The sequence below is a fragment of the Rhipicephalus microplus genome, chromosome X (assembly GCF_043290135.1).
Source record: "Rhipicephalus microplus isolate Deutch F79 chromosome X, USDA_Rmic, whole genome shotgun sequence".
Lineage (NCBI taxonomy): Eukaryota > Metazoa > Arthropoda > Arachnida > Ixodida > Ixodidae > Rhipicephalus > Rhipicephalus microplus.
In genome coordinates, this window is record NC_134710.1 from 256,287,648 (window position 1) to 256,300,566 (window position 12,919).

Genomic DNA, 12,919 nt, shown 5'->3' on the forward strand with positions numbered 1-12,919 from the left:
AGGGCTGAGTTGGCGCATGTCCAACAGGCAGCTCCGGCAAGAGTCAGCGTTCTCCGAGGCAATCCACAGAATGTGAACAGCGAGGGGACACTGCGCCTTGACAAAAGGCGGTTATGTCGGGCACGCGATACCAGTCTCTCAAAAAAAAATTGCACAGGGAAGGCGATGATGAGCAGGGCGGGCTACGCATTCGCCTTATAACGAGTGCGCCGAGTGTAATGAGGAAACGCCACTCGGATCTCGGTTTCCTCAAGAGCCATGAAAATGCGTTGTTCTTTATGTAATTGAAAGGGGCTATACGTGGCACGCTTTAGCGGCTTCCTCACGCGCAGGGGTGGTGTATGTTGGCATGCTATATCACTCGCGAGCATCGCATGTTCTATAGGGACTGCTCACGTCCCCGGAGCTAAAAATAGTTAAAGAAATAAAATTGAAACACTCCCAAGAACGGGGTAAAATTGATGTCAAACGAAGCTGTCAAATTTCTTCATTTTCATGTTGTGAACATGTCCTGTCATGATGCAACTGTATATTATTGCACCGAACAATTCAAACCTGTGTAACGTCCCGTATTGCTTATGTTCATTTACTACACCTCCGTTTACAAGACTTGCCCGAAGACAAATACAAAGAGGTTAGAAGGGGGGGGGGCACAGTGTGACACATCCAGACTAGGCTAATAACGAAGGCGTAATATATAGTTAAAAATTAAAAAAAAGAATGGGGATGAGAGGTGTATGCTCAGGGATGCACACTACAATTCTAAAAGGAGTAAAGTAGAAGCCTTTCGTGTGATAGTGGCAATAGAGACGGCAGGTATGGATGTATGAATGAAAGAACTTTATTAATGGCCAATACGTTGCACTCCTAGCAAGAAGCTGGCCGCTCCCAAATTGAGACCGAAAGACCTAAGCTTTCAGCTACTTCACGGGCCCCTTGGACTACCCGTAATTTTTCTCTAATGTAGAACAACGGAGAGCTACATCCCGCCGTTCTTCAGTATTTTCCTTGTCGCTGCGTAACACGGAGCAACGCCAGAGAAGATGAGCGAGATCTATCATGTCGTGGCATTTACCGAATAGAGAACTCTGAATCATCATCATCTTCTTCTTCATCTTTATCATCGTCATCATCCTGGCTACTCCCAATGCAGAGAAAATGCCTCTCCCATGATCCTCCAATAAACCCGGTCTTGTGCTTTCCGTTGCCACGTTATACCCGCAAACTTTTTATTCTCATCTGCTCACCTAACTATCTGTCTCCCCTTCGTGCATTTGCCTTCTCTGGGAATCCAGTCAGTTACCCTTAAGGACCACCGGTTATCCTGCCTTCGTGCTATGTTATCGGCCCATGTCCATTTCCTTTTGTTGACTTCAGCTATTATATCCTTAATCCCGATTTGTTCCCTGACCCACTCTGCTCACTTATTGTCTCTTATATGGTTACATCTATCATTTGCCTTTCCATAGCTCGCTGCGTTGTCCTCAATTTAAGCTGAAACTTCTTTGTAAGTCTCCAGGTTTTTGCTCCGTTGGTAAGTACTGGCAAGATGCAGCTGTTATACATTTTCTTCTTGAGTGTTAGTGGCAAATTGTCATTCATAATTTGAGAATGCTTGTCAATCGTGATCCACCCTATCTTTATTGTCTTAGTTATTTCACTCTCATGGTTCGGCTCCGTGTTGACTATCTGTTCGAAGTAGACATATTCTTTTTAAGTTCCAGCGTCCCTCCACCTATTCAAAAGCGCTATTTTCTGCTGAGACTGTTGCACATTAGTTCAGTTTTGTGCATACTATTTTCAGACCTACTTTTCCGCTTTCTTCCTTCAGTTCCGTAATGTCGAGCTGTAATTCGTCTTTTTAGTTACTCATCAAGGCAATGTCATCAGCAAATCGCCGGTTACTAAGGTACTCTGCATTATCTGTTATCCCTAACTCTTGCCAGTCTATAGGGTCCTAAATACCTCCTGTAAACACGCGGTGAATAGCATTGGAGAGATCGTGTCTCCCTGCCTTACACCCTTCATTATCGGGATTGTTTCGCTTTCTTTATAGAAAACTATGGAGGCTGTGGATCCAATGTAGATTTCTTTCGGTATATTTATGTAGGTTTCTGCGATGCTCTGATTCCGCAGTGCCTGTATTACTGCTGATTTCTAGGCTGAGTCCAACGCCTACTCGTAATGTGCAAAAGCTATATATATATTGGTTGGTTGTATTCAGCGCATTTCTCTGTTACCTGATTAATAGTATGAATATGGTCTACTGTGGAGTAGCTGGTACGAAATCCTGCTTGGTCCTTTGGCTGATTTAACTCGAATATCGTCTTAATTTATTAACTATTATTTTTGTACATAGTTTGTATAGAATGGAGAGTAAACTGATTGGCCAGTAACTTTTCAAGTCTTTGGCGTCTCCTTTCGAATGAATTAAGATGACGTTGGCGTTCTTCCGAGATTCTGGTACCCTTTCCGTCAAGAGACACTTTGAATATAAGGTGCCTATACTTTTCAGCACAATTTCTCCGCCATCTTTCAAGAGGCCCTTGTTACTTTATTTTCAACAGCGCCTTTGCCTCTTAGCATTCCTTCTAGGGCTTTCCTTACTTCCTTTGTCGTTAGTGGTAGGATATCGAATTCTCTTGGACTATTATACTTTCTCCCAATACCATCCTGGTTCTGTTGTCTTGATTCTGTGCAGATCCTTGTGGGACTCCTCCACCATTTCGACTATCCTATTCATATTGGTTATGACATTGCCTTCCTTGTTTCGTAATGCATTCATACGATTTTTGCCAATGCACAAGTCTGCTTTCGCTGCTTTTAGACTTCTGCCGCTTTTTACAGCCTGCTTAATTTTTATGTTATACCTTCTAATGTCGGCTACTTTACGCCTATTGATTAACTTCGAAAGCTCCACTAGCTCTATTTTGTCGGTTGCATGTGAGGCTTTTATCGTTTGTCGTCTCTTAATAAGATTTCTTGTCTCCTTAGATAGTTTTCCAGTTTCCCGGCTGGTGACTGAACCTTCAACTTCAATTGCACACTCTTTGATGGTATTAGTAATATTATTGTTCATTGTGTCAACGCTAACGTCGGTTATCTAATTGAGTGCCTCGAATCGATTCCGAAGGAAAACTCTGAATTCCTGGAATTTTCGTCTGATCTCCAGTTCATTATTGGCTTCTTGCATATCAGTTTTTCTGTTTGCTTTTTTTTAAATCTTGATTTATACGAGCTCTTACCATTATATGGTCACTGCATCTAATTTTGCCAACTACTTCTACATGCTGTACAATGTCTGACACAGAATGAAGTCCATTTCATTTTTTAGTTTCGCCATTAGAACTTCGCTACGTCCACTAACGGCTAGCCCATTTTCTGAAGAATGTATTCATGATCAGTGAATGGCGGTGTGGGATCCGCATACTGAAACAGATATTAACAATCTGGAGAAAATTCAAAGGTTAGCCGTCCGCTTTATTTTCAACCGATTTCGCCGATCTGATTCCCCAACTTAACTAATGCATGATAAAAAAATTCAAACTCTAGAATGTCGCAGGAAAGCTGCAAGACTAAAACTTCTTTTCCATCCATCCAGCAAAAAAGTGTACTTGAGCTATCAAATATTCTTTCTCCGTCATCTTCGCGTCCAACTAGACCATATCATTCACAAAACTTCACAGCTATCTTTGTTCGAACTAACAATTTCAAATACTCTTTATTTTCTTGCACAATAACAGAATGAAAGGAACTACCACATCACATTTTGAATCTTGAAACGTGTTAAGGTGTATTGAAAATCTTTTTAATGTAACTTACATCTTGGACCATATTTTGTTGTATATTTACCTGTTAGTTTGTGCCTTCGTATTGTTGCTTTTTTGGGTGATAATCTCATACTGTACCACGCCCACTCCTGGCTGGTCTATTCTTAGCCTGCAGTACTTTCTAAATAAATAAATAAATAAATAAATAAATAAATAAATAAATAAATAAATATTGTGTTTTGCAAACTCTACTAATAACTCCCATCTGGCATTTCTAGACACGATGCCATATTCCCCCACTACATAGTCTCCGGCCTGTTTCTTGCCTACTTTGGCATTAAAGTCACCCATAAGAATAGCATACTGTGTCTTTACTTTATTAATGGCTGACTCTACGCCTTCATTGAATGCGTTCAATGGAATAATCATCATGGCTCGGTGTAGGTGCGTAGGCCTGTACCACCTTCATCTTGTACCTTTTGTTGTACCTTTTGAGAACTCCGGATAAATATTGTTAGTTAACAGCGGGTTCTGGTAATTTGTTGCTTGTAGCGTAATAGCCCGACCTCTGCTTAGTTTACGGTGTGGAGGGGCAAGGCCCTGTGTCCTGTAGGTGTTTGGTTAGCTCATTGTACGAAATGAGGTGATGCCTAGCTGAACTCGGAAACCTCAGCATCTTCTTGACCTTTGTCTGCATGGTTGAAAAGTCTCTGCGTCAACCTTCTCTGTAGGTCTCATCAGCCTTCAACAAGCGTCCAGCACAGCCTCTTTTCTCTATTAACATCGATGTGTCATACCGCTGCACTTTGCCCTAGCACGAGAAAGGTTAGTTGCATATAACTAAACAGTGAATGAAACTACGCACTTCATCATATGACAACATTTGGAATTGTACGCAACGCATACAGGATTACAAGGGCGTAGCCAGAATTTTTTTTTTTGGGGGGCGGCGCTAGGGTGAAAGATGATGGAACCATGCTTTATGTGAGTCAGTGAGTTTGTATGCGCGTGTATATATACACAAGAAAAACTGAAAAAAATGGAGGAAGTTGTTGGGTTGAACCTCCACAACTCCCCCCATGGCTACGCCACGGTTGGGTTATGCATAGAACTTAACAACTTGCCCCGCCGCGGTGATCTAGTGGATAAGGTACTCGGCTGCTGACCCGTAGGTCGCGGGATCAAATCCCGGCTGCGGCGGCTGCATTTCCGATGGAGGCGGAAATGTTGTAGGCTCGTGTGCTCAGATTTGGGTGCACGTTTAAGAACCACAGGTGATCGAAATTTCCGGAGCCCTCCACTACGGCGTCTCTCATAATCATATGTTGGTTTTAGGACGTTAAACTTCACAAATCAACTTGACAACTTCTATTAATTTAGATATTGTAACATTTGAGTCAATCATAAAAGAAATTCTGAATATGAAATGGCGAGGTCTCGTGCAGCTCAGAGTAAAGATATATAAAAATAAAATATAAAGAGCATATAAAGCCCACAGCTTCTGAAGAGGAGCACACAATTTTTGTTTTTGTTGTTTTTTTTGCATGCTTCAGTGCCGAACCTCTAGCTTAAACAGCTCTGTTGCTAGAAAACACGTCAGGTGACATCCCCATATCAGGGTTTACAGATTCTCTTCATTTGTTGCAGTGGTGACTGCTTTGGGCTGGGCGGAGTCTAAACACCGCGACGTCGCTACAAGCACCTCAGTGTGTGGATGGTACCTACACCTGTTTAATAATAATACCTTTAGTTTCCCATCCTAAAACCACGATATGATTATGAGAGATGTAGTAGTGAAGGGCTTCGTGAAGTTTGACCATCTGTCTTCTTTATCGTGCACCGAGATCGCTATAGGTACGTGGGCCTCTACCATTTCACCTCAATCGATATGCGACCGCCACGGCCGGGATCGAACCCGCAATCTTCGGGACAGCAGCCGAGCAGCTTAACCACTGATCGACCGTTACGCACGTATACGCATGTTTACAAACATGGAATAGGTGTATACGTACTATGGGCACGGCTATTGAGCAGCTGCGCGCAATCCTCAAGAATGGGAACATTTGCTTTCTGTGCTCCTTTTCTGCCAGCCCATCTCTTGCCTGCATACGCTTTGCTACCTCTGTTCTCCCATTCAATACAGCTATATCGAGAAGGAAATACAGAGATCGCTCTAACGAACCGTGACCACGAGCTGGTGGTTTTCCGCCACCGACACGTATCCGCGCTCCTATACTTACACGCACCACTGTTCAGAAATGAATATACCGCATGAGGCATTATTGGACACACCATTTTTACGACATGACACGTGTTTGCACCTGATTTGTTCCGGAAACATGAACTTCAGACAGCTTTACACGTGTTAACACAGGGAACAGCATTTGGAGAGAGAAAGAGAAACGAGAAAAAAGGAAGGCAGGGAGGTTAACTACATGCTAGTATCCGGTATACTACCCTACACTTGCATTGCGGAATAGGGGTTTGAAAGAGAAAGGGAGAGCTAAAAATAAATGAGAGAAAAACACCGACACACACGCACACACAAAATCAGTCCACTCAGAGGCGTTCCGACAGGCCAGTAGTTTGTAAGAAGCCCAGTAGCGCTTGCGCGAACATCATTTGGTATAAACATTGTATGTATACTGCTGGTAATTAGGCGTTTTAATGTGATTTTCATTTTTATGTAAGACGAGGGTGTCTTACAGCTGTAGTCACTCATTTAAAATTTATATTAATCAATGTTTTGCTATACATTGACCCATTTTTTGCAATACCAAGGCGTATAATTGTTGTGTTTAATTCATCCATTGAATGAACACGAAGCAGCCGGGTGAGCTGGTACTACCAGCTTACCCGGTAGCTTCGTATTTGTTTAATAGACAAATTTTATTACCAGCGAACGAATACTAGGTTTTAGGTTAAAATCTTGTATTAAATCACAGGTATTAAAATTTGGAATGACATACCTTTTGATATACGAGTGGGCTCAAATTTCACTAGTGCACTAGGAAAACATTATTTATTAGAATGTTCTCATTTAATATGATGGCTGTCCTAATTTATATGTAAGCAGACGTTGTTATTTTTTTTCTGTTTTGTAACGGTTTTCTTTTTTCTTTGTGTGGTTACTTCATGCACTGTACTGCTTTTTTTCAAAATTTTCATTAGATATTATGTCTTTTCTAGTTATAATTTTCCGAAGTGTCTTTATAAAATCCATCTTTATGGACCCTGACAAGCCAATGGCTGTGGGTCAATACAGTGTGTACAAACTTTATGAAACAAGTGTGAGTGATAAAATTTTAATTCTCATTCCAACTTATGAAATGTAAGCATGTGTACATTAAAATTTCTCTATTTCTCTGCCAACATGCCGCCAAATTCTTGAGGCAATTCTGTTGAGCTGGCCACCTACGGGTATAGTGAAAGCATATTTTAACCAATGACTTTCCCAATTAAACACATTCTCTTCCGAACACATCTGTTGTCGCTTACCTTTGAAATCTTACCATTTAAAGGTAGCTGCCTGCTTCTCTCTCGCGCCTTTTCGTAACAGCTTTCTTACGAGTCCCATTCATAGATGTTCGAGAACAGCATAGGCCTTTATCGTCGGCAACCCTTTGTGATGGCCAAACGCGGGGACTGTCTGCTGGCTTCAAACTTTAAAGCTCTTCGCTTTTTTTGCCTCTGTAGCGGCAGCACACCGCTCCTACTTTGCGTGTTTCCTCTTTTTTGCTTCCATTTTTTTCTCTACCCTCCGAGAACACTGTGAATTGCTACCAGTGAACTTGAAATGAAGTGAGGACTGCACTTGTTTGCTTTCTAGTTTTTTTTTCTTTTCCGGCGGCAATTGCCAACAAAGACACGCACCACCACTAGGAGATGACATCTCTACTAACCCCCTTAAAGCTAACATGCCAAGGATGAGAAGAAACGGCACTTTTGACGAACATAAGTCCTCCTATCGAAACATCAGCCAGCCTATCTGAGGAACTTCCACTGTTCACCCAGACTATCCCACTCTTCACAAGTTTTTTCTGATCCTAAGGCAGTTTTCAAGGCATTCGAAACACTATGGGCTGTTTATATAAGCTCTGCACACACAATTTAGCCATCTGATGTACAATATGCAAAGTATAACAGAGTGACTTGTTGGGCTTTACACTCTTACAGAGTATAAAAGAAGGAAAATTCGTAACTTCATATCTAACTCAGAATACATGCAACAATCATTACCTCTTACAAAAAATTAGGAATGTAATAAGCACCAGCACACACTTCGCAGAGCTGCTCAGAAATGCATCTTGATAAAATAGTTAAATATTGCAGTAAATTACGAATGCAAAAACACAACACCAGTGCACTAGTAGAGATGCCTGGTTGGCACCAAACTGCTGTACTTAAGATGCATCATGGAAGCAAGACCACAGCCCACAACTAATATACGCTTCAAGTAACCCTTGACTGCTAAACTGAAGGCCACAAAATCAAACCATGGCTGTGGTGGCTGCAATTTCGATTAAGGAGGAAATGCATGACACGTGTCTGCTTAGACGTGGATGGATTTAAAGAACCCCAGGTGGTCAAAATATCTGAAACCCTCTACTCCAGTGTCCCTGATAATTATATCATGGTTCTAACACGTTAACCTCGGTAAATATTATTCTCATTACACTTGACATGAAATAAAGCAAGCAGATATTACTATGTAGTTGAAAAAATTCAGCATTCAACCCTCCGATCCAAGGACTCACGTTACAATATTCTAGTATGCCTTCTATCAGTTATCATTAACAATGTTAAACATGAGTATGTATCACTGTAAAATATCCGACATAGTTTGGTATTGGCAAAGTTAGGTACGATGAAGTATGACAGTGGGAAAACACTTGATTGTACTTATGAATTGAACTTCCCAAAGGCAATGAAATAACTACAGTGACAAAAATATATTAAAATAGAATATTCAGTGAAGGTTACACTGAAGATAAAATCATTAATGTGCTACTTTTTATCACAACACAAAAAGTGTTTCTAAATGGCCAATTGCACATAAGGCATCAATTAACATGACATGCAAGTCTGGCGAGCAACACACTCAGTAGATCTTGGAAAAAACAAAATATCCAATAAAGAGCTCAGTAAGCAGCACTGACACATTCTTAAATGCACTGCCTAGTTACATTGAATTTTAGCCTTAGGAACAGAAAAACACCTTGGCAGATTGTGTCCAGGGGGACACAAAGTAATAAAATAATGCTGTCATCTGGCCTATCAACCAAAAATATTGAAATTTTAGTAACGCAAATAAGCAGGTATGTTTGCATTAAAAAGTTGGAGGCAGTCGTGTTTCTACACAGTCCCACTTGGAAAACTTTTTTGATTATGTTTATGCTCCTAGATATCCCGTTTGAAAGTTTAATTTTGCTTTTCATGATTACGCATGCAAGGCAGTGAGGTTTAGCAAAATGTCACTCCATAGCGGAACGAGCAGTCAGTTCTTGCTATCGCCAGCGAATAGCAAGAGTAACCATTTTAATGTTTGCCCATGCCTTCCACCGACGGTCAGATTAAATGCATGAAATCAGAGTCTGTGCTAGTGCTCACTGTCCTGCACACATAATAATGCAAGCCGCAACTAAATTTCCAGCATGATATCTGAGCACAGGCATGCTAGAATTCTTACAAGTGACAATATGTAGAAATGTGACTGGCTCAAATATTTAACACATACATGATTTCCTGCTGTGGTCACTATTAAGTTGATTAATAAAACTTAATGGCACCACTGACAGTGATAATTATTGTCTCACATTGCATCCTCCTCGATACATAGCTATCAGCAGAGGTGGCTTTACATAGATAACTTACAGCGCTGACTTCTCTTTTAAGGAAAAACAAAAGGGTTAACTTTGAACACCCTGAACCTTTGTGCTCCTTGAATACAGCTACCAGGTGGCTCTCTGCAGCTCGCTTTTCAGAAGAAACAGAAGCCATGCGCCACTGATGTGCACCAGCAGTCAAATTTTCCACGAGCCAGCCTTGGATGATGGGCTAGTCCAGACGTCTCCCACACTCTCTTCCTACGACGAGCATGTATAGACTGCGAGCGAAACAAAAAAACAATTTACTGATGTGTCTGTTAGCGAAGCAGAATTTGGAACTCAATTTAGAATGATCTGGAAAGTTTTATTTTAAAAGAGTAGGATGTACGAAAACCAGGCATGCTACAACAAAAACATCCTCAATGTTTTTGGCGAACATAGCTGCAACCTTACGAAAGAATATGCATTTTTCACATAACAGATCTGTCACAAAATATACTTGAATAGCGCTCTGGCATAGTGCGTATACATGCCAATTCAATAATAGGGCGGTGCGTACATGACGGTATGCACTTTGATCAAGTATCCATTGGAGGTAACACATAAAGTTATATTACGAATTTTAGTTTGAACACAACTAATGCAACTCTCTTTCGGCTGCCTATATTAGAACGATTATGCCGATAACGAAGAAAATTGGTTTCACTAAATTACTATTGTCAACTGCTAAATTATGGCTGTTAATTTAATGATTCCAGGTGGCTAAAAAGGCAGTGCCCCTCACTCATCCCTAACATACCCCTCATTACAGGCTGTCTAATAAATAATGGGAAAAAATGTGGAAGTGCTAATACAACGCACCCATCTTGAGCTAAATACCATCCCAATAAAGCATGCAAGCTTCTGCAACGATCTCTAGTAACAAGAATATTGGAAGGCATTGGTCACGATTTAGCAATACACAATAAACGTTTGACGAGACTGATTTCTGAAGTTGTGTAATTGCGTCAATGCCAACAGCTTGGAAACATGCAGTCTATATTCATGATTGTCAGATGAACATACTGTCCAATTTTCCATTTTCACAGCAACACGTGCATGCCTTATGTATGCATACTATGATGTATAACATTATTGCAAGTTTTGAGCGTTAAATGATATATTTGTTTCTCCAAACACCACAGATCTCTTCTATAACTGTAGCGCATGCCTATAGAATTTACTGAAGCTTGTCATCTGATGTGAAGACAAAACAACATGCTGACCCTAATTGAAATCATGACGTTTTGGCCCCCACACAAAAGCCCTATTCACAAGTGACAAAGACTGTGCTTTTATTCGAGGCCAATGTGTGGTTTTTCAATGTTTTCATGTGTGTTTCTGACCAGATCGGCATAAGCTTGTCATCTGTTATTAAATGCCATTAGAGGTGATGGTCTAAACTGTTCTTACTGTTCGTACAAGTAAAATTGCTTAGCGAAGTTTGAACACAAAGTTTTGGCGAGGCACATACAATATTTAATAAACCACCACAAAATAATGAAATCTAAGCATAGCGAAAACAAGCTGAATAAAATAAAATGTGCTCTACCGCATGAACTACTGATCGAATTAGGGCTCGCTCAGTTAAGCTACAGTTATTCGGCCCCAATAAGCCATTAAAATTTTGTTCGGAAATACAGTTCAAGTTTAACGAACGGCTCAAAATTCATGGGTTCCGAACGCATCAGACAACCTATGTTGCGAGTGTATAACGTAAGCTCAGATTTGACTAAACGGACCGCATAAACACGTAAGCGTACATACGTGCAAGCCTTGCGAGCCGTATCTAAGACGAGGCAGCATGCTGCACGCGAACTCGAATAACACTGTAGTTCAAAGATGCGTGCCGGCGTGGATGCATACACCGGCATACGTTCGGCTGCCCGCAGCAATTTCTGACAGCAGTTTTAAAAAAGGGCGTACAACATACGAAACTTTTCAAACTGCTTTGGACGTACAACGTATGAAACGAACAACAAATGAACCCGTTAACTCCTGTAGCACACAATATGAACAGGCATGCAAAAAAAAAAATTCCTCAAGTTAAGAGATCCAAACATACGCGCCCTAGGCGTAATCAACGCTTACAGCTAACAAACGCCGTCTTCGCCCAACAATTATTTAACCAAAATATTGGTCCATCGCGAGCAGGGCTCCCTGCCAACACCACTGCCGACAGAGGCGAGCGCCGTCACAACTCGCACAAATCCGCCGCCGAATTCCCACTGCGCAGGCACGCGCCATGTGCTTCACACACCGAAGCATGCTTGAATCGAAAGAAAAAGCTCGCCCACGCTTGACTTCCTACAAAAACGCCTTCATCCTGATGAAATGACACACACAAACAGGTTCGCTACGTTAAAAAACTTTATATCGCCCACATGTAACGAAAAACGTAGCATGGCGTCGTTATCACGCTCTCGGTGTTGACAAAGCGCCGACAGCAGGAATGTGGTACGTATGTACCTGGCGAGTGTTCCGAAATGCGACGCCACACGTCCTCGCTTGAGTAGAGTTCATCTTCGTAATAGGCAGCACCGGCAGAACACAAAACACGAACGCAGCGCGCAAGCACACCTCAAAAAACGAGAAAAAACGATGCAGAACCGACAAGCTGCAGCGCCTGACCAGCGAGCACGCCAAAACAAGTTCGGGGTTACAGCTCCGCAGACGTACAAAGGCGCAATAAAATGCTTAAGTAATGCGGTTAAGTATAAAGAGTAAACGTAAATATATATAACATGAAAACAAAACAGAAAAAATAATTTTATTTTCACGAAAAAACAAAATAAAAAATTAACACGTGACTATAGCGCGCGAAGTTTGAAACGCTTGCAGGTGCAATGCATTTTTAACAAATGAAGAACAGCGGTAATAATCACCTAAAACACTCATGTTCTTGACTTCGAAATGTACTATGGTTGACGCACACATTTACACACAAAATTTTATTGCAATGATTGATGGTGCCTATGCATAGGCGTGCCCACCACGGGGGAAGGGGGGCGGGGGCAACCCTTGGTCACTTAGGGGGCAATGTAAATCCCTATAGGTACATAGAGAAATAGAGAGGGGGCACTGTAACTCGACGTAAGTTTTTTAACTCGACGGGGGTTGCAGCGCCCCCTGCTGATCACCTCATACACCCCCCCCCCCGAGGGGATGTCAAAGAGAATAGATAGCAAATACAAATTTTACGGCGTGGGTCGCAGTGTCCCACAATATATATATATATATATATATATATATATATATATATATATATATATATATATATAT

The 12,919-nt window shown here is 41.3% G+C and overlaps 1 long non-coding RNA gene across 1 annotated transcript; it reads right to left on the reverse strand.

The window, feature by feature from the left end:
* Window positions 1-7,825: 7,825 nt before the first annotated feature.
* Window positions 7,826-12,280, reverse strand: LOC142776075 (uncharacterized). Its single transcript, XR_012887286.1, has 2 exons — window positions 12,107-12,280; window positions 7,826-9,876 (listed from the first exon to the last, which is right to left on the reverse strand). It is a non-coding gene; the product is annotated as an uncharacterized LOC142776075 (long non-coding RNA).
* Window positions 12,281-12,919: the final 639 nt, after the last annotated feature.